Here is a 23,219-nt window from a genome sequence, read left to right on the forward strand (position 1 = left end):
AATTCTCTGCTCACTGTGAAATGAGTTAAACAACATTACATACGCAATTAAAGAAAGTTATATTAAAAAAAGGCAAACAAGCTTTGAAAGGATGTCTCAAAAAACTTGACATATAATAATCCATGTTGCTGATATTCATTATGCTTGAAAATATTCTGAGAGCAACTCCTCATACTCATAAAAAAGCCAGATTTAGCATAGGCTTGTGTTAGTCTGTTTTTTTTTTTTTTTGTTGTTGATTTATGTTATCAAACAGTTAATTACAACAGAAAGTATAGGAAATACTTTAGGAACAACAACATTAATACACTTAAAATTTACACAAGAGTTACATATAGTATAATTTGGCATCCATATGATGGCATAATTAAGAGCTAAAATATTAATTATTATGAATAACCTAATGGTCTAATGGTAGGAACTACACTATACAAATAATGTAAAATATATCTTAATACTGCTATGGTCCACCTTTAAATAATGAACAAATACATAAAGCAAAATGAATGATTTACTAGGTTATGTCAGGTACTATGTGCATTTTTCCCTGCATGGCAGTTGCATTTCAGAAGGTGCACTTATTCTAGGGTGTTATCAAGAGATACTGAAAGACTAGAATTTTCAGTCTGTACGAGTTGAGACTCATACATGAGAAAAAAAGTGAAGGTAAGATTACAAGGTTACACAAGACTTATTCATATATCCATTTTCCTAATATGCTTTTCTTCACTCGGAGAGCAACCAGCACAATTCGTTAAGAAACCTTCAAGGGGCAACTAAAAAACTTATTACCCTGCTATGGACAATATGCTGAACATCAGATATAGAACAGAGTTTCTATAAATAATTAATAAAAGACATTGTTATTACACTGTAGAAATTTCTAAATACTGTAGTGTAAATTGCATTTGACAGCTTTTAAATCTGAATAGAAAATTCATAAGTAATGTAAATCTGAAAATATATATTGTGGTTAAAGATCATTTACATGTTCTAGAATTTACATTTAGCAGGGTGTCAGTAACAGAGATATGCATATGGTATATCAACAAATATGGAATTCTTAAAACTGATGAAGATATTATTAAAATTCCCCTTCATAGGACTGTTAAAATGTGAGAGCATGACAATAGACTTTTTACAGTGAAGAACTTAAATGTATATAGGGAAAACATGCCTTTGTCCATTCAGCTTGTCCTACAAAACATTTTCTTTTATGTGCACTTCAAACTAATTCTCACTTTCAAAGTGCACATTACTAAATAGTTCTATAGCTTTACCGACAAGAACACCCGTAATTATATTTTATTGTATTTTTTTCAATGGATTGATCTAGACATTAACATGAATAATTCCATATGGTTTACTGAAGAAAATGTTTCACAGTACAGTATTGTTCTATTAAATAGTTATAGCCAGCCAGATGATGGAACTAGTGCAAAATGATGTAGTATTGCTCACTTAAGGCAAAATAAGTGCTAACACAGCAGCAAGGCAAATATGGTAAGATTTCTCATCATTGTGTCTCTCGTATGTTTCACAACATTGAGCAATGGCAGACATCAGCTCTCCATTAATAACCACCTGGAACATTTCACACCTTTCTTTATTGCTTAAAATCAATTCATTTTTAAACAGAAATTGGGTGAATATTTTTTTGTGTGTTCAAAGCCTGTACATTTAGCTGTATATACGTGTTGGTAGATACAGAGTGAAATCTCCTCGAAGACAAAAACAAATAGAAAAAAAAAGAACAAGATGAAAATAATTGCTGTACTGCATTTAAATTTGCAAATAAATGAATAAAGAACTCTAACAATTTCCCTGATAGCTTAAAAGTATTTTGAAACATGTGAGATATGAACTAATATTTGGTGAAAAGTTCTTATCAGTTTCATAGTGATTTGTCTTTGCTCGAAACAATAAAAGCAGGGTGTTGTACCGTGTTGGCCATTATGGATGCAATAAGAAGTCAAGCAAAATTACACCCTTCATTGGCTAACTAAAAACATTATAATATGCAAACTTTTGATGCAGCTCAGGCCCCAACTTGCCTGAAGAAGAGGCCTGAGCTGCCTCAAAAGTTTGCACATTGTAATCTTTTTAGTTAGTGAATGAAAGGTGTCATTTTGGGTGACTTCTCAATATTATAAAATTAACATGTGCATGTAAAAAGAGATACAATTATGCTTGTTACCCTGGACTGAGAACACTATTGTATACTTGCCTGTCCTCGCCCACACATTTACTCCTCAGTTGAGATGCTGACAAGTCTCCTGCTGTTAGGGTTTCAGTGTGAAATTGCCTTAAATTTGCTGATAAAGATACCATATAGAATATAATTTAAAAATTAATTCTAACCCCTCAAAAATCATGTCCATATTGGGTGACCCTACCAGTGGAACATCATTTTGGGTTGTTTCCTGCCTTGCTTTCAATGCTCCTGGGAAACAGTCTAGGCCTGTGTGCCATTACAATGGATTAAGGAAGTTTGAGAATGGGCGGATATATGAATTTCCCACACCCCAAGTCTCGCCTTCATGAAGCCTTAACTATGAATCCTCAAAAAGTTACTATACAGGTACTTCTTACTTCACTGTTTTTTGTTTTTTTTGGCATCACAGATAGGGGCCAGTACATACGAAATGCAGCGACTGAATAGGTTAAATGTATATTTACACTTTGAAATATATAATTTGTCACACCCATAAAGGAATTTACCACCTCTGTTGATGCCAGTATAATTCCATTGGTGGCTGGGCAGCTCTACTAAAGGTAATTTATTGTACAGAAAAATTGAAATGTGCAAACAATGCATCAGAACAAAGTCTGATAATCCTATTTGGCTAATTTCATCGAAAATATCCTTGTATGGTGGTCACCATTTAATGAAAGAAAACTGACAATTCTGAGGTGTTTACAATTGCTTCCTCTTTAATATACTTGGTTTTCAGTAACATGATCAAAAAGACTGATTGGTTAACCTTTGCCTTAAAATACTGTAATTTCTAATTACCAAAATATGCCACATGATAGAACAATGGCCTAGCAACATTAACTTTTCAGAATCTAGCAAATTGCATCATGGCGTTTTAAATTATTAGTACATCATAAAATGCACAAAGTTCACTTTTACATTACATTTAAAATGATAGATTAAGGGAAGAAAAAATATTTATATGGTGGCTTCAAGGAGACTTCTCACATTAAACCTGCTGGGCTGAAATCAATAAGATCTAAAAGCTGTTTTTGCTGAACAGCCTAAGCTGACTACCTGTAAGAGGATGTGGAGAAGGTCGTGGGTGTTCTGAATTTCTGTTTTCACATCTCTGCTGTCATATCTGTTTAAGCCAATGTCTAGTGTAAAACTATTCATGTATATGCTTAGAGAAGGAACATACAATAGGAAATTGGGAAAACTGCAAATGTATTAAGATTCACAAAGACTACATTTATGGGATATTTCTTGTGCCTCACTTATAGACTAGATCAGTTTCAAATTTCACGGTTCCATTGCATATTTCATGGTCTTTTTCTTGCTGTACAAATGTACAAAAAACAAAGATAAGAAAACCTCTTCTGCATTTCCCTAAAACTAAACATAAAGGTTCACTTAAAGCAACTGAAGCAGCCTCTTTTTAAAACTCTCCTTAGCAACAAACTGACCACCATTCTAGTTTTGCAAAGAAAAATATCGAGGGTTATGTTGTTAATTTTCTCAGAATTAATAAGCAGCTGATCAAATCAATAAAATTGTCTATCTTCCAACATGTATTTTGCAATCAAAAGCAATATATTTTGAAAATATAAAAAGTGAATTGTTACATAAATAATGCTCAGAATGGAACAAGTTCTTCTACACATCACACATTTTCACATTAAAAGTTTAAAGAAATCAAAACATGCTCAATGTTGAATGCCTGTAGTAACCACCATGCTTTAGTAGGCTTAAAAGTTCATCATTTCTTGTTTGCAGTTAATCTAACACCTGGACACCACCATGATCACTGGATACCAATTTGTGCTAACTAGTGTGCTTGTAAATGAATTCATTCAAACCAATAAAGTAGTAATTAATCATGAATGTGCAGGTAGCAAGTTATAACAACCACCACAGGTTTTAGAATGAACTATCAACTCATAAATCTGCTTTTGCCAGTTTAAACAACAGTTCTATCAGCCTTACTCTTTTGTGTCTATTTGACTTGTTTTCTGATTAAATTTGAATTACATTTTTTGAATGTGGTGTTCATACATCTACCTTTTTGTTGCCCATTTCTTGCACTATTAAGGTGACAAAAGTCCAGTTTATATTCACTTTCTGCACCCCCAATATATATACTCACCTAAAGGATTATTAGGAACACCTGTTCAATTTCTCATTAATGCAATTATCTAATCAACCAATCACATGGCAGTTGCTTCAATGCATTTAGGGGTGTGGTCCTGGTCAAGACAATCTCCTGAACTCCAAACTGAATGTCAGAATGGGAAAGAAAGGTGATTTAAGCAATTTTGAGTGTGGCATGGTTGTTGGTACCAGACGGGCCGGTCTGAGTATTTCACAATCTGCTCAGTTACTGGGATTTTCACGCACAACCATTTCTAGGGTTTACAAAGAATGGTGTGAAAAGGGAAAAACATCCAGTATGCGGCAGTCCTGTGGGCGAAAATGCCTTGTTGATGCTAGAGGTCAGAGGAGAATGGGCCGACTGATTCAAGCTGATAGAAGAGCAACTTTGACTGAAATAACCACTCGTTACAACCGAGGTATGCAGCAAAGCATTTGTGAAGCCACAACACGCATGACCTTGAGGCGGATGGGCTACAACAGCAGAAGACCCCACCGGGTACCACTCATCTCCACTACAAATAGGAAAAAGAGGCTACAATTTGCACGAGCTCACCAAAATTGGACAGTTGAAGACTGGAAAAATGTTGCCTGGTCTGATGAGTCTCGATTTCTGCTGAGACATTCAAATGGTAGAGTCAGAATTTGGCGTAAACAGAATGAGAACATGGATCCATCATGCCTTGTTACCACTGTGCAGGCTGGTGGTGGTGGTGTAATGGTGTGGGGGATGTTTTCTTGGCACATTTTAGGCCCCTTAGTGCCAATTGGGCATCATTTAAATGCCACGGGCTACCTGAGCATTGTTTCTGACCATGTCCATCCCTTCATGACCACCATGTACCCATCCTCTGATGGCTACTTCCAGCAAGATAATGCACCAAGTCACAAAGCACGAATCATTTCAAATTGGTTTCTTGAACATGACAATGAGTTCACTGTACTAAAATGGCCCCCACAGTCACCAGATCTCAATCCAATAGAGCATCTTTGAGATGTGGTGGAACGGGAGCTTCGTGCCCTGGATGTGTATCCCACAAATCTCCATCAACTGCAAGATGCTATCCTATCAATATGGGCCAACTTTTCTAAAGAATGCTTTCAGCACCTTGTTGAATCAATGCCACATAGAATTAAGGCAGTTCTGAAGGCGAAAGGGGGTCAAACACTGTATTAGTATGGTTTTCCTAATAATCCTTTAGGTGAGTGTATATTCCACTTTATTATTACATTTTTCCATTTATAATGTAAAGTTGACATCTGTTTTATGTGCTTTATGTGGTTATGCAGACTTCAAAAAGACTAAAGTATTAGCCTTCATATGCAAGTAAAGTACAAGCCATTATTAATACATATTAAATATGATTTGCCTCTTTTGTTTTGGTTAAAATCTAGATTTTTTTTTGGAAAGTGAAGTCAAATCAGAAACTTGACAATCCTTTTGTAATATGAACTTCTTGTAACAGCAGTCACTATGAGGTCAAAACAAACTGCTTTTATTATGTTAGATGACTGTGAGTGAAGAGATCCAAGTCATTCTGAATCTATATTGAAGCAGTCACCCACTCAAAAGACAAACTGTAAAACATGCGAAGTGCCACATGCATAGAATTGCCACGCAACATTTCCTCAAAATTTATAATTTTTAACCTACTGAAATAATTGTTAAAATGTAGCTTCCGATCCTGGCAACCTACTAGTTTGATTCAACACAACAGTCAAACAAGATCTTGATAACGGAAGCATGAACTTTAGCCGTTGTGTGCGTATGTTTTTCTTTAAGAATATTACCAGTTATCTCTCTGTCAAAGAGAAGGAAATACTTGGTTGCATCAATGTGCAACTGTGCAGGAAAAAATACAACCTTCATTTTGCAAATAAAAGGCAGGTATCTGACAAATTTCCTAATGACTTCCCCCATTTGTTTCCCTTTTAAATCGCCAGAAATAAAACCCTACATTCAACTCAGTCTCACTTAGATGGTCCTATGTGCACTTTTTAGGGTACTACAATAGCAGCATACTCACAAAGGCTGCAACACATGCTGATTCCCCAGCCAGTAGATAACAGCTCCAGGTTTCTATAGATTAGTGGACAGACTTGTGTTTAACCCATTCTGCAAGGCCTCATGTGAAGAGGTCTGAGGTGTTAGCTGTTCCAGAGGAAAAACATATTTCTACTTTACCATTGATCCATAAGGCAACCAATATTAAATTCAAAAGACTTTAGGTAGGTGATCATAATATACCTTCTAAAGTTAATACTTTCTGGTTAATTTCAATATTCTTTCCATTGTTAAATGTGAAGAGAGCCTCACAATTTAATATCACATCTTAAAATACCTTGCCATGAGCATCTTTAGCAGACTAGGTTTTTTGTCTGAGTTTTTGAAGTAATACCAAAGGGATGTATCAATGTTTCCTCAAAGACTTGTATTTGGAATTAATTAAAAACTTCAATTATCTGTTTAATATTTTGTATATATTTCTTCAAGAGCATGTTTACAAGCGCACACAGTTTTCATTGCATTAGGTGTGAGTCCATTATTGCAGTCAGTTATCACTTTTAAGTCAGCCTGACTGCTAAATTTATCTGAAGAGGTTTATCCAAATCTTTATATCAATTAGAAACCATGAATAAATATATTTATTATCCATAAATGTAACAAAGCATCCAAGCATCACTTTCAATCAGTACAAATGAGGAATAGCATATTTGGCCAGTACCAAAATTGAAGCTGACATTGTCCTTCCAAAAATGAAAAAGGTTGTATGGACCTTATTTTCTTTTGGATGATATCTAAAATTCTGTCTGTAACAATGATTTTTATTTACTAGATTTTTCTGGAGGTATAAAATAAAAAAATGATAGAAAATGCATACAATGTAAACAATATCCTAGATTAATTTTTTAAGACCTCTTAAAAGAAATCTTATATCTAAATCTTCATTCCATTTTTGAAGACAACAAACCATACATAAATAAAACAACAAGTACACTATGTCGTAGTGATGTGCACAGTTATTAAAAATCATAATAATGCAAATATTGACCAAGCTGAATTTGAAAAGAAATTGTGCATGATTTACTTCCACATTTCATGGTTTCATTTAACTAACCTCTAACCATTTGTTTTCAAACCTTCTGTTACATAGTAGGACAAAGCAGAAAACGGATTACAGTACACAGTATGTCTTTGTGTTGTATTATGAAGATAGGATCACCAGAGAAAACAAAAAGAACACGGAAACAAATATACATGCACAATTAAACACAAGGCACGAAAGTCTAAAATTAAATTGTGGAATGAGGCACAATCACTACATTCTGTGCTAATGCTTTGACTCCCTATAAGCCTTTTATGTTAAAATACAAACACATAAAATGTAAACATTTTCTCTAGACTTTCCTGTACATACATACCAGTAGGCATTGTTTTCAGATTGTCATTTTAAAACTGAATTTAAATACATGGTGAGGTGATGCAATTTTGTTGATGTCTTAAGACTACAAACTGTTGAACATTTATGGCTGATAATATAATGAGCATAAATAAACTTCATTGCTTAAGATTGCCGTTAAAAGTGTTCTACAAATTCAGAGCTGACAAAACTTGAAGCCAGACACAGCAGTTGTCTTCTATAACATGAACTATGAAGTCTTTTCTTTGAAAAGCAGAGATGAGGATTAGCACACATTTCACACATGCAGTGGTTTCATTTTCTTTTTTTTCCTTTCCAGATTCTTTTCAAACTTCTGAATGTCATGTTTACTTACCTTAGTTCTCAGTAAAAACCTTCCCCTGCTTGCTGAGTTGGGTTAGTCAGATCTGAGCTCTTTTAGGTCACCAAGTTCGAAATTGTATATGATCACTTATGTCCATGTTTTCCATAAAATGCTTGCTTGCTTTTGTAAGGCACAAACTCTAAACCAAAATTTTTTGTGAGGAGGAATAATACAATTGACACCTGACTCAAAAAAATACTTGGCTTAGCAAATCAATCAAACGGAAGAAATAAGTTGAAACTAAGTAAACAAAACAACAAAAAATTATGAAATGGCCATATATTCTTTGACTCTGCATCAAGTCAATGTATTACTTAAAAAAAAAAATAAACTTTTAAACTCCTGTTCATGTTCAACCATGATCTTTTACTTTGGGCTATCAGAGAATCAAAAATTAAAATGAATTATTATATTATTAAATGGTTAAAAAAAATAGTTGTATAGAGCAAGAATCTCAAGCATTGTTCCTGGAGAGCTGTAGTGGCTGCAGGTTTTTATTCAAGCCACTTTCTTAATTAGTAGCAAATTATCACTGCTAAAGGAATCTACTTTGTTTCCTTGATTTTAAAAATAACTTGTTTCAAGATTCTAAAATCTGAATTGCTTATTTTTTTCCTAAGCAGCTGCCATTTAACAACAAGAACTAAGCCCCTACAAGTCCAAAAAAGTAATTTTCTGAAATGTTTGATGCATTAGAGTGCATACACTGCCAAGCCTTACACTACAATTAAACATAAGAAGCAAGAATTTGTTTTAAATTATAAAACTGGTTGCAGCAAACACCTGAAATCATTGTTTCCCTATAGGAACAAAGTATGGGACCCCTGTAATACAGCATAGTAAATTAGAAGTGAGTGATCTACCCATTGTTAATACAGTTTCCTTATGATTCATAAAAACACAGTCTTAACGGCTATGGTTTATTTTCTATTTAATTTAGTCAGATCCTTGAGACCTTTTCTAGGAAAAAGTTATTTAGGAAAATGGATGGATTAAATTCTTCAGTTGACTGCCTGTGTGTGAAAAGTTATCATCTATGCTTGATTTTTTTCATTTAAAACTTAGTAAAATAAAAACAAAAGCTAAGCAGCTACAGCTAAGATGTTTTGCTGAACTGCCTTCTTCAAACATTTTTTTAGCTGAATAATGAACAGTAAATTACCAATTTGTTGGTAAAGAACTTTTTTTACATGGTTGTTTTATGTGGCTTGACTGAGCAATTTCTATAGCAAAATTTAGATTAGTGTCCAGTTTTATTCAGCATCTCTCAATAATATCTGTATCTATCACTGTCATTTCTGTACAGTCTGCATTTCCATGCTACTTGTTCCTGTTTGATACTGAGTGTACTTTGTTTCTTTTTAAATTATTTTTTTGTCTACTTTCGGTGAGCAAACGTTTGTATTTTTGATTCTAGCAATCATAATGTTTTGAAAATGTAAACATCTTACACAAAAGAGGAATATTTTAAAGTACTTTTTTAAAGAAATTATAATTTTCACTTAGGACTGGCACACATCAGATTTTAGGTAGTGAACTGTGCAAAATATTACCTAATGCAGTCCTCAAAGAAAATGAAAACCATTCCTTTCTTATTTCATTTGGGTCAGACTTTTCAAGCATCCTGTGGTGCGAGCCACTGGTAAATGGATAGCGCTCAGGTAAATGCAAGTTACCACAAACAGGTGTGCACACATGCTGCAAAGCCACTGGGGAGGCATTTTCAAAAAAAACAAATTTAAACCACAGAAACCAAGTGAGACACGCGACCCTAGTGTCTGCAGGCTGCAAGTAGCATGAAAGTCACAAGGAACTGCTGAGTGGCCCCTACAAAAAAAACTGATCCAGTAAGTTTTGAAAAGTGAACAAAAGCTTTTAATTATTTAATAACTTAATAATAATAATCAGTTTCAAGAACTTTACTGTTCTTTTTCAAGGAAAATGTGTTTTAAAGCATCTTCTTATTTTAGTTTTTCTAATCAATCTAGGTTCATTAGTTCACCACAGTGGACTCATGTTGTCTTTAACTTGGCCGAATCAACAGATTGTCATATAGGATTTGTCTAAAATCAGTAGGTAATCAGAAAGAATATTCAATAGAGGATGTATGATATTTCTCATACCAGAAGATGTCCATAATTAACTACTGAGACAGAAATCCCAAAACTGGTTTATGGACAATCCCAAAATAGTTCCTTAAATGTGTTATTGTTCTTATGTTAAGAATAAGCATTTACATTAGCTTATTACTCTTCACTATCCTGGTGATTTAATGTGGAATGCGATACAATTATTTTTTTTTGTCTACATTAATAAATAAATAAATGACACAGCACATCTGTGTATTGCCTTCATTATTAATCATGCTCAACCAGATATACTGAGTATTATTTAATGGAGATAACAATTCTGGCTCCTATTAAGCTATCTGCCTAGATGACCCTTACAACATGTTGCACTGTGACTGCTGGCTTTAAAGCTCTGGTAAAGAAATGGAGAAGAGATGCTTCTCAACATTTCAGTGTCAAAATGGGCCATCCCTCCTAGGGGCTGAAACTCCAATTGAGTATTTCCTCCAAGTTTATGTGTGTTAGACAAATGCAAAAAACTGCTCATGTAACAAACTGATTCTGTAACCAAATGCCTCCACTGCAGAGATGCTTCCAAGACTAGTGTGTATATCATGTATGCCACAGGCTGGCCTTAAGAAATAATATTGTTTGGTCTTGGTTACCCATTTAGGCCTTGAAGATGACACTGGTTGGAGAGTGGACTGTTTTTGATTAGTAAAGGAAAACAAACCCAATTATCCACCGTTTCACCTAACAATTTTTTAGCCAGTATTCTCTATTATGGAACCTTTAAATGGAAAAAGGGCTATAGAAAATGGGTGGGTGGACTGATAATTAAATACCAATCCACTGGGTAGCCTATGCTCAAATCAAATAGCAAGCAAATCTGAACACTTTTGGCAAATAGTCATAAATAAGCTAGACAACAGTGAATATTAAACAGTTCAGAGATTTGTGCAAAATTTCTTCATGATATTCTGGGTAATAAGATGAGTGACATCACACTTAAATTAAGCGATTAATCTGGGCCCAGTGTGGTGGTATTTGCATCCACAAGCACACCTTTCTTGGCATCTAAGAAACAGAGTTAATCAAGAGTGATTATAAATTTGCTGTGCAGAGGATCAGACAAAAGCAAGCACAGATGCATGCTTCTCACCACAGTTACAACTTATCTCACTGGCATCATTTAAAAAAGCACGTCTGGATGATGAAAAAAAGCACGCATACACAGAGACAATGGTGCTCACACAAACATCAGTAACCGCTACTTTGGCTTACAGGTGAAGGTCTTTATCAAATCCACATTTTCATTGGGGAAACGTCTAACAAAAAAACTAAGAAAGGAGGTTCAGTTCACATGGTGCCCTTTCATAGGGTGTGACCTCAAAGAATAATCATCCATCCATCCATTTTCTAACCCGCTGAAGAATAATCATGATGAAGAAAAATTAAATGAAAACAAATAACTGCAAATCAAAGGCTGCAATCATTCACATCCAAAACACTGTCCCGCAACCTGAATGTTGAGCTAAGTGAAAACAACAACATGTTAAATCACAAGGTTGTGGTATGGAAACTGTAACCAGCACCCTAAAAAGGCAATCATTCGTTTTTCCTGCAACACGAACATTTTTTTCCATTCTTTCAGACAAATAGCTTGCCGAAGCAGGAGGCGCTGGGGAACATCACAAACCGACAACGGTTACGGGAAGTGATGTCACCTTGATCCTTACCACAACAAGCGGAATTACAAGTAGTCACTTTGGAAATAACACGTGGGGTGAAAGCCCTTTTCCTCGTTCCATCAAGCCTATTTCAAGAAACAGACATCTCAAAGACAATACTGGTGGATATGCATCCTTTTTTGTCCACAGAATAAATAAGATTGATAGATGTGAAACGTTTACAGTGGAATGATGTATTTTAAAAGAATATAAATTATTGGTTGCAAACAACTTCCAATAACAAAAATCTGAAACAGGAGTACTGTAAAACAAAGAAGTGAATTAATGAATTCACAAGGTAAGGTGTATAAACTTATTGTTTGGGAGCTAAAAATTGTTAAATTCAACACTTTAATTGTGCGGTCTATCGAACTGAACTGAAGAAGTGACCAAAGTGTCACTGTGGGTGCAATGTAATGGTTTAATTGTGCAATGCATGATTGGTTATCACTTATTCTTAGGAAATTTGCATTGTCAGTGAACACGTCTCCAGTCCCTCTTTACTTAAGTGCCCCCATGCTTTAGAGTCATAAGATAAGAGATTATAACTCAAGACATATGTAGGTGACTTAGCTCTATCTGTACTCACAGCACAGCACAAGCAAGCTTGGCATCAGTTCCACCCATGCTGATGGCTATTAAACACTTATCCGGATTAGTGACGATGTGTTCTGGGCAGGGTGCCCGCAGATCCACGCCCTCACATGAAAACCTGAAACACAGGCTCAGGACAATGGAAAAGCAAAGAACCGCCCACCTTTTGTACAACACCTGATGGTCTGTATTACAGAGTAAACTTTCATGGACTAAAGGCAGGAAGGCACATGGAAACAGAAGCCAAATTTAATGTTGAATCCTCAAAGAAAAGCAACCAGACAAGTAGACAAAATGTGGCTTAAATGAGTGGGCCCAGATTATTTATGTCCAAAAGATCAATCCCTCCTCACAACAATCCAAACCTCACCTGTTCAGCAAACACTGTCACACCTTCATTTGACCAAGGGCATAAAGGCTTAGCTGCTTACCCCACTCTGGAGAAGAAAGAACAGCTAACTTGCTTCTTCTTCCAACCACCTTAAAAAAATTAAAAACTGTGTCCCTTTGAGCTTTTTTGCTCAATTAGCAGTTTTGTCTCCATCCCTCAATCATATTTTCCTCAATCCAGTGTGGAAGAAGAATGGGGAGTCCCTCTTAGTCATAATTTCCACAAAGCTGTATATCCCCTCTGTCACATTTTACGCAAAATGTCATCTTCATCCTGTGTTTCTCTTTTCAGTGTAGGACAAACATAGAACAGTAGGGTCTCAGCCATCAGATTTTATTTGGTACCCTTTATTTGTGTTTAGATTCCCCAGAAATCTGTACAAATAAAATATAGCACCAAAATCTAAGCTTCAATGAGAGGTTTTTGTTTCTAGCTGGTTCAGGTTCATTACTTTCTTACTCAATTAGTGGAAGTCCCTTTTCACTAGTCTCCCAGCAAAAACATTCAATATATTACAATCTATTCAAAACTCAAGAGTTCTTACTTTAAGCATACAGAGAATATCACTTCTGTTCTTTATGACTTAGATTGGTTACCAATCTTTTGAAGTATAAAATACAAAATCATCACCTTACCACTTTCAACATTTTACGTGGTCTAGCCTCTATTTACTTTATTCAGCTTGTACATACTTAAAACCCTCCATGTGTACTTTGGTCTGCTAGCAATGGACTGCTATTGGTTCTCAGACCAAACTATCTATGGCAATTGGCAGGTCATTCAGTGCCCCTATACTTTCTAATTTTTTACCTCAGTTTCATCGGCGATTGCTTTTCTCTATTTTCTTTCAAAACATTTCCTTTCTGCCAATACATTTCTTGCCTGTATTCATTCAGCATAGGTCATTGTTGTTATTATTTTTCAATTTATCATGTTATTGTCAATTCATTAATAAAAAATTACAAAACTATAAATGCTATGTGTAATGACCTTGAGTTTGAGAACGGATTATTCCTTTTCCTTCCAGCTTTTATATTATTTAACTTAGGACACTCCAAGCAATGATCTATCATTGGCAAGAACTTCTTGATGCCAGTGTTGAAGTGGCTGATCACTCAGCTAAATGATGATAACCTTTGCGCAGTTCTAAAGAAAAGTATGTGGTGTGTTTTTTACTTTAAAGTAAAATCTTGCACTGCCTTTGTCCTTGGGAATTGTTAAACCATAACTTATAATTTTAGCATTTATTAAGTTACTAGAAAAGAAAAAGGCTTGAATTCATATCAAGCCAAGACAATATGTAACACAGATAAATCTTGGCGCATAAAAATGGTATTCTGATGCACCTTGTAAGTAATGAAACAGGGCTATAACTATGTCCATTATTTCCTTAACATGCAAGTAGTGACAAACCATACTCTACAGTAATGGAACCTTTCATTTTGGAATTTGGGCTATTATCCAGTAGATTGGTAGCTCATGCTCATGTGGTATTCAATTAATCTGAAGAAATTTAGCATGGAAGTGCATCATACTGTATTGTACTGTACTTTGTTTTCTGTAATCTTGTCCAGCTGTTTCCACTGCAAGGTCACAAAAAGATAAGACACTACACTGGACGCAACAGGTGTCATGCCAACGCTGGATAGCATGTCAGCACACGTCACTGGGCACTCGTACTCATACCAAATCTTATTTGTAGCCTACAGGTACGCTAAAATGCACATAAATGAATTGCTGGAGAAAACTGTAGCATTTGAATAAATTCAGACAAAATAAATTCCACAAATAATTTTCTTTTTGTTAATACTATACTGGGAAGTATACCCAGAAAACTAAAAGGCGCAGTGAAAAACTTTTCCCTCAGTAGCATTAAAATATATATTTTGCCCTGTTAAAGATACCAAGCAGCTCCATTTCTGGGTAAGAGAATAAATTACCAAAAAATGTGTTCAAGTCATTAAAAGAACATTCTTATTCCAATTGAGGACCACAGGAGCTGGACCAAGTTCCTGTAGCACTGGAAGCAAGGCAGGAAACAAACCTAGACAGGACGCCAGTCTATCAAAGAGCCCATTCATGCCCCCATATTCCCAATAACTGATGATCCAATTTGGAACCGCGGGTCAATCTAACCTGCTGTCTTTCAGAATGTACCTGAAGAGATTCCAGGCAGGGACATAAGAACATGGAGAATGCCCAAGAACAGAATTGAACTCAGGACATCTGCTCCATTTGGCAAAGGAGCTGCCCACTGGGTTGTTGTGCCACCCAAAATGTATATAATTTATACAGTATTAAAAATAAAATGCAGTACTAAATTAATAATATTAGATCAAAGTTAAACTACAGATCAGTGTTTAACAAATATACAACTAATTACAGTATAGATAGTCTAAACATTACTAGTCTAACACAGATGTCACATAACCATGAAACCTTGAAACCTGTTCAGGACTGATCCTGCCTACAACTCAATATTTCTGGGGTAGACTGTACATTACTACAATGCAAACAGAGGGTCCAGGAAATGGAGAGCTGATTCGATTTCGTAAAAAATGTTTTCAAGTTACCTGTCTAGTATTTGGTTGTGAACTAGCCATCTGCTGATTATGCTGCACAATCTCCATTAACGCCTGGGCTTGGTCTTAGCTGGATGCTATGACTGAAAACAGCTGACTATAATCTTGGCTTAACATAATTTATAGAATAACGTAACTTTCAAATATGTGAAACATGTTCAAATTAAAAATGAAAGCCTACATAAAAAACATGGACTTCAGAAATAGAGGGAAAATTGTGTCACTCTTAATATGTGAGAATATATATTTATTTTACACATCATGAAACAAGTTTCAGAACGCTTACACATATAACAAGTACAAAACCTTGCACTATTTACATACATAAACACAGATTATCAAGGTAATACTGTAAGCATACTAAACTTGCACAACATACATTTAGGGCTATTTCTTGCCCTATGTCATGCTCCAGTACCCAACAACACTAAATTAAAGGTTTGAAAATGAATGAATGGCCACTGTGCCTACATATTAAGGCAGCATTGCCTCTTTAATGTAAAGTCCATTGCGTAGAAACATTTTGTAAGCTGCACCAGTTATTGACGGAAGACTTCAGTGTGACGTGGTTAAACATCCTGCGAAATTCTGAAAGTTTATTGATAAATGCTGAACTTCCGGGATAAAAAAAAAAAAAAAAAAGAAGAAGAGGAAGAATTGCTTAAGTATGCATGTTAAATGCAATATTTGCCCAGGGTTCACCAACTATACTGGTTAATTTAGTGGGACCAATAGATGAGAGAATAATTATACAATGCCTCCAAGGAAAAAATGGCTACTAGATGTAAGGTGCTTTCTAATACCAGCTACGTAGCAAAGATGAGAGGGGAGAAAGCAGAATGACTTTGCCATATTTGCTGTCCAAAGTTATTAAAAGATTTAGATAGTTGCAAAAACACTCCTTAAAAACAGCCTTCCTTCCCCACACTTGCATGGCAGGCTGGCTGGCACAGTATTATTACCAGGTACATTTTCTGACATGAATCAAAACAGGACAGCAAAACTGCCCTTAGAGTACCCTCACAAGAAAAGCAAAGCAGACTAGTAATTAGAAAGGCACAAACAGAGACGTCTTCCCAGAAAATGATCTCAGCAGTAACCACTGCCCTGTTCGAGACTAGAGCCCGAACGATTAAAAACCTTGTCTGGCGTCTGTCAAAGTGCTTGGGGCTAAAACCTCAGTTTCACAGACTCATATACAAAAACACACCCTGATGCAGGGAAAACAGCTTTTGCTAATCCCCAAAAACACTGAGTAAAGCAGCAACACTCAAGACACTAAAAACCTTTGAAAACGAAACCATGCACAACATAAAACTGAAAATATTAAAACCAATCCACATTACTAGATGTGGAAAGCGCATAAATTCTTAAATTGTTTAAATTAAATCAGGACCTTAGAGCCCTTGTCAAGTTGGGAAATGCACATGCTCAAGATGTGTACGTCTCCAGGTATCCTTACCTGCCTTTGTGTTGAAGGCTGGGTTGTCCCTTAAACTGCCTTCTTGGCTCACTGCTGTGAAGAAAGCTGTCTGCTTGGCTCTTAGTAACAGCACTGAATGGGGCGCGTTTCCCTCCAGTGGTGCCGTAAGCTGAAGTTTAAGTCTGAGCAGTACGCTGTCAGTAATTCAAGTTGTTCCCACCTCACAAAGACAGTGAGCTTTCAAAGTCAACACCCACACCTCAGGTCACAGAGTTACCCATCCTGCTCTCTTGTGGTGCTCGGAATTAACCGTTCTGTGGAGGGGAAGGGGAATGTTCTGTTCTGATCAAAGGTGTGATCCGAATTAAAAAAAAATAAAAATGCACCACAGTAATTTTGACAGTAACAACTTAATTAATAAAAGGCTGCATTGTAGTTGGGTAATTAGGAGAGAAACTGAAGCACCTTTAATGATAGTCACCTCAAACAGAGCATGTTATCTACTATACTTGTAGCCAGAAGTTAAGTCTAGGGTGTATGTTGAGCTGTTAAAGCAGAAAATGATGCTGTTATGCATTCCCATACCACCTTATTATATCATAATTAAAATTGAGAAAGGTTTGAATCTTAAAAATAGGGCAGACCATAGGCAATATAACAAAGTTGAAAAAGAAAACTGTTGTTCACAATCCTTCAACAGGTTCATCTATTCATTATCAAGTCTGCTCAATCCACATTTTGGTCATGTGGTCCAAAGTCTGTCCCAGGAACACCGGGAATATGGCTGAACATTATAAAGTACAGTCATGTTCAGGAAAAAAAGCAAGTCTTAAAAATCCATATAAGGATGAAAAACATATTAATTTTCAATTTATAGCAATTGCATATTTGTATTCTTAACACAAAATAGCAGCTACAAGAGTCCAGAAATGGATTTCGTGTATCATCATCAATATATCAATCCAACTAGCCACTGTCTGCAAGGTGCTATATAATATGCTCGTTCATCTAAGTTGTACCAATTTATCCTTATTTCATTAGGGCAAGAGAAAGCAAAAGCCTGACTTGGTGGAATTGGGAGCAAAGTAATAATCAGCTGCATATTGGAAGTTAATCCATCATAGTATGCACTCATGCAAACATTCACAGCCCTTCCTAACTTACCAGTTAAGTCCAGATAATTAACAAAATATTGTCAGGTTTGAGATGTGAGGTGAAACACATAAGGATACAGGAAGAACAAGTCCTTGCAGTTATAATACTTCAGTACTAACAACTGAGACAAATGGCTTTGAATCATTAATTAACAGGAAGAAATATCTGATCATGAGTAATCCTGAATGATCTAAGAAGAGAGTTGTAAAATGTGGTTCATTTCTAATGATTCAAGTAAATAAATATAAAGCACTAAATATAACATAAAGCAGAAAGTCTCTAGAGTAGAATGGAAAAATCTCAATGAAAATGCAAACAAACAACACTATTCTTAGAAAAATAATGTAAACAGAGTTAACTTTGATGTGTTCAGTTTCAAAGATGCTGTAATCTTAAAGGAAAATCACAGCTTCATTGAAGTCTGTGCAGGAAGATTTGGAACAAATGGTGTGGTGATGGCAGAAATCTGTAGGTAAATGAATCTCTCATAGAGTGACAGCACAGGACAAAGGGCTAAGTGCCCACTGCTTTAGTAGACTAGAAAGTATGGCTGCTCAGGAAACAGAGCTTATCACAGTTAGACAAAACTCAAATTTATCATAATACATACCTTAACAACTTGTGGCAGCATACGTACTAAGTACTTCTACAGTACTTCATACAACAAATATACTTGCATCTCATTTGACAGAAATGTGTCTGATTTAGGCCATACATTTCTGCTTGTTAGAAATATGGCTGCTTTAATCATCAGGGAAACCAGTACAGCCTGTGAAAATCACACACCTAAATGAATTAGTCTCACTCATCCGATACGAAAAACCACTAAAGAAATGCAAACCAGTATTAAAAAGTGAGGAAAAAATGACACAGCCAACCCCACCTTGAAGAACCGAGCCTAAGGTACATGTCACAATGCAAACCCTGCCCTTGAGAGCTGAAACAGAGCCCCACCTGTTAGTGACGAGCCTGTTTTGCAAAAAAAGAGACTGACGGTCCTGTAAAAGCCAACAAATAGAAAGCCCAGTGGTGTTCCTGGCAATAACATCCACAATTCAAATATTTTAGAGGCCTTCCAAAGTGCACCACTTTCTTTAGAGAGCCAAGCAAGAGCTTTTGCTGGAATGACCGAAATAAGTAAATGACACACAACATTGAGTGATTCACATGATCTTCCCAAAACTACAAAAAAATTCAGATGAACCGAAATTGTAGCAAATGATAAAAAAAATACATATATTTAAAAAAGAAGCCTGAGAAGCATAAATGCATACGACATGAACAACAGTCTACCACAACTGAATTCAGAACCTATGTGTTTATGAACATTATTATGAGAGAGAGAGAGAAGGATGAACATTGGCTTAAACAGAGGAGATTCTATCCTTAAGTCCACACCCTCACGTAATACTCTCAACAGAAATAGTTAAATTAAGTAGACAACCATGTCTAGGCAAATACCACCTCAGCAAGATAGACAAGCTCAACTATATTTACCAAGTCCCTGGTGAAGAAGGGCATACCATATGAGAATTATAGAAGGCAACAATCTCATTGGAAGGAAAATATGCTTCAATGAGGGCCAGAATATAACAGGGTACAAAATAAGAGGAAATCAATAACATCTGTTGTGGCAGTAACAAATGGTGGCCATCGAAAAGCAGACATTGTAGTGCACAGCACTGCACTGTATATCAAGGGGGTTTACTATATCCTAAAAAAAAAAAAAAACGCCCTGAAAGAGGCCAATACACTTATTGACTTTAGTACCTGTTTTGGAAGGAGAGGGATACACGTCATTGGAGCCCACACCAACCACAAAAGTTATTGCATTACCAAGATTCAAAACCCATTTAATAATTTTAATAAATGTTTTTCCAATGCTCGAAGTTCTCCTCAAAAGCAAATTCATAGTTCTGCTGAAGAGATGTTTTTCTTTTTAAAGTTGAACAGGCAAGTTAAACAACTAAATGAATATTACAGAGCAAGTGTGAGGTAGGCATTAAATCAGAAACCACATAGGTTGCTGTTCAGTGCCCTAGCAACTGGTTGCTTTCCAGGTTGCTTTCCTCAGAACACAGGATTTTAAAAACTGAAGTAAATCATTAAATGACTGTTAAAAATGCTCCTATCCTGTCCACCAAGACCAGATTATAAAATTCCTTTCTTTGGCTTAGCATTTCATTTTATGCACCGAAACTGTACTGTTCAGTGGCGTTGTTTTTTCCCAACCATTGGGATTTTATTATCCATTTTTGTGGTATACAAGTGTGGCTGCTAAGAGAACTCCTACTGTGTCAGCTCAAAAGGTAAATTTCTTACTGAATTCATTCTTGGTGGTATTGACATGACCAGCAACATCCTGTATGCCTTGAAAAGCTTTGTATCTACACATACCGAGAGCAGCACAGTCTCTAGAGGTGTTAGTATGTGGAGGTGTGTATAATCAGCATTGCTACAGTACATCATTTGGCTTGTGCATACTGAAGATAAAATAACGCTGTCAAACATCCATAGTCAAATTTAAGTTCACATGGTCTAAAATCTAGTCCTGCAGTAGCAGATGCAAGGTAGGAATTGAGCCCAGACAAGGTGCCAGTCCATCACAGGGCATACTCATGTACACTACCGCATAGGGCCTATTTAGAACTACCAAATAATCTGTCAAGACAAGGGATGTGGTTAGAAAACTAGAGTATCTTCAAATGCCAGTCTACTACAGAGTTTATATCTGTTCACTGTCTGTATGTAGTTTCTGTGTCTGCATTAATTTCAAAATACATGATGTTGCTGGCGAGCACGAGAGCTTTGCAAAATGACATGGCATCCTTGTATACTAACATGAGTTTATGAATAATCAAAAAATTTGAACGTGAGCCTCAGTAGGCTTTGCGCCCTGGGAACCAAGTCACCCAAACAATTTTATAACATTTCAGTAATTATTGACCGCTCTGATGCTTATCTTTCTGATCATAAAATAGGTAATTACGATAGCAATTGACAATTCAGAATTCATAATTAATTGTAGAATTACGGTATTTGAATGTTCCTCTAGAATGCCTCTTTCTTTTGCATGATTTGGCTTGAAAACTAATTAGCACATCCTCATGTCATTATAGGCTGAAATTTCGAGTTTGGTATTTTTCCATCCAGCCGTTTTAGCTCTAGACCAATACTCAGGAAGCTGTGACACACACACACACACACACAGACTGATACATCAACATTGAGATATCAATGTTTTTGGTCTTGGGGGCCCTAAAATATTGAGATCCATTGAAAACCAGCGATTGAAATTTTTGACAAATGTAAAGCTTTCGCTCCTCCCCCATAGACGATAAGTTATGGTGGGGGAAGGCGCAAGGCAAAAAAGGTCAGATAATGGATAGATATTGTTTGTAGGTGGTCTAGTTTGCACTGCAATTACAACTATTACCTCAAAGCTTAAAAGCATAGAATGTAATTCCTGACCAGGCTCCTTCTTGAGTCAATTTTGCATGCTCGGTTTTTGTGTGGATCCTCTTCAGTACTCCAATGTTCTTGCATATTCGAAACATGTTAAATTAACTATTGACCACACATAAATAGGTATTGTATGTACATGTGCATAAGTATGACCTGTAAAGGACAGACATTTCACTCATGGCAGTTTACTGCTTTATTCATGATCCTCTGACATTAGGTTATGTTTACTATAAACCTGAAATGTTAACAGTGTAACATATCTGCATTAAACGAGAATGTGGGCTTCACAATGTGAGGAAGACTGGAAAAGGAAGACATTTTGCACAACGCAAACAAATTGGATGTACCGCAAGATAGTGTGCTGATTGCTATGACGTAGTACAAGACACTGATTGATTGGTGTGAATACATTGGTAGTTGGTGAAGGGACTTGCATCTGCGGGAAGATACTCAGGTTATTAAAAACACAGATTGAAGCTGATGGCTGATAAGACTTCATATTAAAGGTCATCTTTATTTTTTCCTTTTTTCTATATATAAGTATTTCTCCTTACAGGACCGTTCATCCAGGATGACATTTCTTCCTTTTGATTTTACATTTAACATTTGTACATATTTATTTGCAGATTGTTTTGCACATCAAGATTCTGGAACTGGTGTTGGTTTGATTCTGGGGCTTCACGAGGTTCGGTGTTTCTGTTACGTGTTGATGGTGTTTATGTACTGTGATTTGTGTTAGCAATATTTTGTGCAATATGAAAAGTATGGTGCATTGTGATATGTGTTGTTTGCTGTTATTGTGATAAGCTGATGCTTTTTGAGAAATATATTGTTGAAGGGGCAGCACAGTGGCGCTGTGGGTAGTGCTGATGACTTGCAGTTAGGAGATCCGGGTTCGCTTCCCGGGTCCTCCCTGTGTGGAGTCTGCATGTTCTCCTCGTGTCTGCGTGGGTTTCCTCCGGGTACTCCGGTTTCCTCCCACAGTCCAAAGACGTGCAGGTTAGGTGTATTGGTGATTCTAAATTGTGAATAGAGTGTGTGTGTGCATGCCCTGTGGTGCCCTGCCCAGGGTTTGTTTCGTGCCTTGCGCCCTGTGTTGGCTGGGACTGGCTCCAGCAGGCACCCGTGACCCTGTAGTTAGGATATAGTGAGTTGGATAATGGATGGATGGATAAAAAAATCCTGTGATGAGATGGGACTTTTGTAGCATGTGACGAGATGTGACATTTTCAGAGAGATACTTTCAAGCCCCACAAGACAAGACTTTGTACCAAGAGATTTAACCATGCCTAGGGCCAGAAATAAAAGACGAAGAGTAGATGACAAAGTTGAATGTCGTAAAGAATTCAAAAACGGTGGCGTGATACACATGCAGAGCAGGTTCGAGATAATTAAAGTACCAAAAATCAAAAGTCTCAAAACAGCAAAAAGAGATTGAATAGTAGTGTTTCTTCCCAATGAAGAGTTGTATCCGCGAGAAATAAAAGATTTGTTGATTGGTGAAAGTGAAAAACACATACATGAGCGGCAGAGATGTGAAGTGACTGGCACGTTGCAGCAGCTGGGGGGTGTTTGGTTGATGAGCAAAGTGAACAGGGGGCGAAGCCCCCTAGTTTATAAGATGATTGTGATAAGTACTGTTGGATTAGTGCACAAGTTATTTATGTTGGGTT

At 36.3% G+C, this 23,219-nt stretch overlaps 1 protein-coding gene across 4 annotated transcripts in view; it reads right to left on the bottom strand.

Moving 5' to 3' along the window:
- Nucleotides 1-23,219, bottom strand: part of LOC120535380 (zinc finger and BTB domain-containing protein 7B-like) — a 78,326-nt gene that overhangs the window by 31,259 nt on the left and 23,848 nt on the right. Inside the window, exon 1 of one of the 4 annotated variants that reach the window (XM_039763210.1) lies at nucleotides 16,970-17,122. The exons of 2 other annotated variants lie outside the window; for them this stretch is intronic. The gene's annotated coding sequence lies outside the window, so the exon portion shown is untranslated. Of the gene's footprint in view, nucleotides 1-16,965; nucleotides 17,123-23,219 lie in introns of those variants that run through there. One more of the 4 variants, XM_039763196.1, reaches the window with a different exon arrangement.

Source organism: Polypterus senegalus, chromosome 1 (assembly GCF_016835505.1).
Source record: "Polypterus senegalus isolate Bchr_013 chromosome 1, ASM1683550v1, whole genome shotgun sequence".
NCBI classification, from domain to species: domain Eukaryota; kingdom Metazoa; phylum Chordata; class Cladistia; order Polypteriformes; family Polypteridae; genus Polypterus; species Polypterus senegalus.